A 6,052-nucleotide genomic window follows, 5' to 3' on the forward strand; every position below is an offset into this window, starting at 1 on the left:
GTTTGGGTTTGTTATAACGTTCATTTAGGAACACAACGTGCACAATTTCATCAGATTTGTAAGGTAAATCATTTATAAATCTCTTTCTAATTATGCTAAGTGTTCATCGAGATTTCAAAATAAAGGCGTAAAGACGTTTTGATGTCCACATATTCATTAAATTACAGAGGCTATAGCATTTGTGTGGTAAAGATATGGTTAAAGATTAAAGTGGACATTTGACTTAAATGTTGTTTAGTCAATATTTAAAAGGATTAAATCGTGCATTGAAGTGTAAAAACAATCATCAGGCCGTTAGTGCCCTCTGCAGGCCTTTGTTATAATGTGCAATGTACATTAGCTCTATTGTTTATAATACATTATGCATTTTAAAGGTCCCATATTGTCAAAATCGAAATTTCCTGGCTTTTTTCATGATAACTGAGGTCTAGGGGCTATGTAACTACCATATGAGTTTCAAAACAGTCAATCCACAGTAAACTGCACACAGCCTGCTTAAAGTAGCTGTTCATTTTCACGAGCCGCTGTGACTTCCCAAAGACTATAGAATACCCAAGACTTGTCACTCCTTTAGTTTTGAATGGGGAAAAATGTAACGCTCATTATGGCCGCGAAGCCCCAACTTCTTAGTGAAAGAGCCAATCGTTGATTAGTAAAGTCAGCACGTTACTGCAGCTGCCGTTAGAAGTCCCGGTTGCTATAGAAACAATCGGCGCTCAAAGACGTGCGCTCAGTACTTCGCATGCGCACTGTCTCATTTAGCCTGAAAAATAAGCGTTTTTTAACGCTATTGGAGCACAAGGAACCATATTTATCAGGCAGTTCTTGTTGGATTTCTTTGGAGATTTAAAATATGAAATTTAATCGTAAGCTTGGTGAACAGTTTTGGAGAATTTGATGTTTCCCCATTCAAAGAGATAGGAGCTGCACTTGCCTGCCCGAGTAGCGTTTCAAAGATGGCCGCCGAGTGACATGACATGCCTTAAAGGGACTTTGGACTTCCGCAAAGATGTGACGTCCGATCTACTCAGTCACCGCCTTCAGTCACCACCCTGAGCACCAACCACCGTCCCACCCTCCTTTTGTCAAACCCAGACAATATCGTGTCCGTAACATTTCTAAGCAACAACAACACGAAAACAAGTCGAGAAAACCCTGTTCAGTCGATAGATGTCGAAACTACATCATTGCACAGGCTTCAGAACACGTCAACTTCAGCCTCTTTCACACAGTGATTCCGGTAAATACACGGATAATGTGTCCCATGATTTGTTCCGGAGTTGTTTGATTTGGTTCATTCACAGTTGTTTTCCGGAATCTGTGCGTGCTTTACACACAACCCATAAAGACATGTGACTGAAACTAACCTGAACAAACTGTGCTTCAGCGCTGATAGTGAGGAGCTGGCTCTGCCTGATCGCCGCTTCATTCCACTTTGCACGTATTTTTTCGTTGTGAAGAGTTGCAGGGTAACGTGCATCATCACTACAACACTGCCTTTATGGTTCTGGCTTTTGTTCACACAGCGCTCGTTCCCGTAATTTTCCAGAATCAGCGCGCATTGTGAAAGGGGCTTTACTAAAGCAACAGTTATGTAGCTTACTGCATTCGGTGTTTGAAAAAGAAAAAACATTAATGATCATTCTGAAATATCCTGTTGAGTATCAGCAGGCTAGGCTCTCTCTATGGCTCTGGGCTCGGCTAAAGCATACATGACCGTAGTTAACTGTGATTGGCCTGGCTGTGCGTCACTCAGAAAACAACAGGCCAATCAGAAGAGAGGCTCATGAATATTAATTAGATGGGCCAAAATCGACCTGTTTTTGCCAGAGCTCCTAAAAAAGGAGCTGTAAAAATATATTGAGATGGATTTTGGCACTTATACCGCAAATATATATTCTTAAGGACATCAACAATTAAAATAAACCTCCAGAAATGTGTACAATATGGGACCTTTAACAGTTTTGTGCAATAAAACCATATGATTTCTTGCATTTGACTATTTATTTGACCTAATTATTATTATTAACTCATTGCTATTATGTATGTATTTTAAGTAATTTTAAAGGCTGTTGTTTACTTACATCTATTTCTAGTACCACACAAAAAAATTATATTATAATTATAGGGCCATATGAAATCCATTTTATTTCAAATTAATTTTTTTCCGATATAATTTTTCTATACTCTGTTTTTAATAGTTAAATTATTATTATTATTTTTTTTTTATCAAAAAGTCTAATTAACTGAGTTTTACAGTTTACCAAATTCTTTTCTACGTTCTTCTTTTCTGGATTCCATTTTATTGGTTTCATTAAATTGTAATAATCAAAAGCATCTACAATTAATTGATTTTATTAAAAATAAAATGTTCTTAAGTAAAGTTGTTGATTTTTTGTGGGAAATTAGCCTTTTAGAATAATCGATTAATCAGTAAATAAGTCGATAGATTAATCAATATAAAAATAGTCGTTAGTGGCAGCCTTACACGGTATATAAAAATAATAAATGAAAAAAATATATATATGATTTGCCATGAGAGTTTTTGTATGAAACCTATCCACCTTTTTTCTGTAGGTTAACAGTGGGCAAGACAGTGCCGGTTACTTAAGGTTATGAAACAAAGTTTTACCTCAAATGTTGTAATTTTGTAAGCAATTCAAATAATAAATACCGTTTTGTGTCCTGACAGATTGCTGCAGCGCCTCAGTGAAAGCGGAGCTCTTCCTCTTGACCATCAGAAGATCTCGTTTCAATTGTGGAAAAATGTTAATACACAATATTTTCAAGTTCAAGTCCACTGGATTCTACTCTGGTTTGTTTGTCAGACAAAGAAGGCAGATTCGGCGAAAATGTAAGATTTAAAAAAAAAAAAAAACACCCCTAAAACTAACTGTCAATGGGGCATAAGCAATGGTGGAAATGACCAAAATTCACTGGGGTTAGGGCTAGGGTTCCTCTCACCTTTATTTCTGTAAGAGTTGGTGTGGCAATTTGTAAATTTTATGGGTCAGGCTTCTGGTCTTCCAGCTATTTTTATCTGTACAAAATACCTAGTTTTGCTGCTTGATATTGCAAATTGGTGTGTCTTACCGTGTTATTTTAATGTATTATCCTAATTATTAACACACTGGTTTGTAATGCAAACAGTTTTACCTTTTACTATTGTTAATCTTTTAGTTATTTTCCTATTTTTCTTCTATGTTGAAGAAAAAGGTGGATAGGATTAGCTGTGGGGCAGAGTTTGTACTGCAACTGACCAATCAGAATTAAGCATTCCAAATATCTCTGACATTTCCAGAGTCACACAAAAATAATTTCCAAACAGTTTTCAATCTTTAATGTCATAATAAAACATGTACATTTAAATTCATATATGCATTTACATATTAACATCCATCTGAATCCAGATCTTTGTTCCTGGCTAGCAGCTAATCCACAAAACAATGTCAGCCAAGAGACGAGTATTAATAGCTTGGTGGCACAGGCAGCATAGCTGGCATTCAGACACAAACACACACACTCATATATATACTAGCTCATCCATCACTTCACTGTCCTAAACCAAAGGATGTGTTAAAACAATGAGTAAATCTATTGAACAAAATGAAATCTGTATTGCGGTGCAAAAGTTACCTGCACTCACCTTGCAGTGAATTGCTTTCACCAGAGGAATTGTTTGGTACGTTATTTATCATAAATTTATTATAAAGCATTGACTTGTGTAAACGTTCCATTTGTGCATCTTTTCTTTGTACTGTAAATGAATCTAATTACAACAAATCTAAATCTGTTTTATTTGTTCTTAAACAAAGAGTTGCAACCTTACCCTGCCCCCCAGCTGAAAATAGTCTGCTCACCCATAACCCGACACCATCATTGTCCCTTTAGATCAGCAAGAGCTCAGTGGAACTTACATTTAAAGACGCACATGAATGACTAATGGCTCTTAGAAAAAGTGCTCTCATATTCAAATATCATTAAGCTAGTAAAGAATGCAGACAGATAAATGATGTGAAAATCTGTGCTAGAGAAGAAAATAGTCAAACATTTAGACAAGACTGAATTTATGATTTTAATATTAAGGTTCATTCCTAAATGCAAGCATAGTTCACAAATGTAAATTATTCTTCTCAACACTTAAAAATCAAGTTAATCAAGGTGTCATTTGTTAACATTAGTTAAAGTGTTAACTAACATGAATGAACAATGAACAATTATTATTTGCACTATTTATTAAATTATTGTTCATGTTAGTTAATGAAAATACAGTTCATTGTTATGTTAGTTCACAGTGCATTAACTAATGTTAACAAACACAACTTGTGATTTTAATATGCATTAGTAAATGCTGAAATTAACTTACTAAGATTAATATATTCTGTAGAAGCATTGATCATTCTTAGTTCATGGTAACTAATGTTAATTAATGAACCTTATTGTATAGTGTTACTGCTTTATTATTGTATTTATATCACTAATCATAAGGTACTTCTAAATGTAGTAAAGAATGCAAATGGATGAATGATTTGAAAAGCTACTAGTCAAACTAGTTAAAAGTTTGGATGACTGAATTTGAATCTGATGACTGAATTAAATGCAAGTTTAGTATACAAAAATAAATCATTTCAATTTTTATATACATAACAATATGAAATCCAGATAAAGTACAGCTTTAATTTCATAATAAAACATATTTCCATACTATTTCCTTTTTGTTATTTTATCGTTTTAGTGGCTGTGAAATAATACTAATTCTAAAATGTGTAAAATAATTATAAAGAAGGTGTGTCCGTTTGACTGATAAAAAGTTTGTGTGTAAATTATAATTAATCACATGATAGTACAATATGTGATGTACAATAATGGTAAAAAAGTAAAAAACAAAACAAAAAAGCTAAATTATTATAATAAAATTAAAATGTATACTATTACACCACCAGTCAAAGTTTTTGAACAGTAAGATGCATTTATTTGATCCAAAGTACAGCAAAAACAGTAAAATAGTACAAATATTTTTACTATTTAAAATAACTGTTTTCTATTTGAATATATTTTAATAATACAATTTATTCCTGTGATTTCAAAGCTTAATTTTTATCATCATTACTCCAGTCACATGATCCTTTAGAAATCATACTAATATTCTGATTTACTGCTCAAAATCATTTATTATTATTATTATTATTATTATTATTATTATGCAAAGAGCTGAGTAGAATTTTTATAGTTTTTTTTTTTGATGAATAGAAAGTGCAGAAGAATAGCATTTATCTAAAAAAATCTTTTGTAACATTCTAAATGTCTTTATAATCACTTTTGATTAATGTAAAGCATCCTTGCTAAAAAATGTGAATTCTATAATTTCTTGAATGGCATAGTGTATTCATCAAATAATTGTGGAAAAAAATAGACTCAGTTGTTTTAAATATTGATAATGATAAATGTTCCTTGAGAAAATCATAGTAGAACGATATCTGAAGGATCGCGTGACACTGAAGACTGGAGTAATGAAGCTGAAAATTTAGCTTTGATCACAGGAATAAATTACATTTTAAAATATATTCAAATAGAAAGCATTTATTTTAAATAGTAAAATTATTTCACAATTTTACTGTTATTGCTGTACTTCGGATCAAATAAATGCAGGCTTGGTGAGCAGAAGAGACGTCTAAAGAACTAAATCATCTAGATGGCAGTGTGTTTGGAATTGTTGCATTCCAAAGCAATCTTACCACATCAAGTGTTGTTCCCCAAAGCCTTGTTATACGTGGCCAGGGCAAGTTAATGATAGAACAGTGTCTCACATTAGAAAAAAAGAGGTAAAGCGATCATTGTGGCGACTGACGAGCCATAAAGGGAACAGTGCAGCTGGGGATGTGAGTAATGTAACACACACACACACACACACACACACACACACACACACCTGTGCCTGTCACAAACACAGTGGCTTTGTCTTATTATAGCCGAACCTCGGCTCTGTCCACTGGCGTCCATTCTTGTTCCATTCTTGTCTTTGTCGTGTCATATCTTCCAGCTCATTCTTTTA

Source organism: Garra rufa, chromosome 17, assembly GCF_049309525.1.
Source record: "Garra rufa chromosome 17, GarRuf1.0, whole genome shotgun sequence".
Classification (NCBI taxonomy): domain Eukaryota; kingdom Metazoa; phylum Chordata; class Actinopteri; order Cypriniformes; family Cyprinidae; genus Garra; species Garra rufa.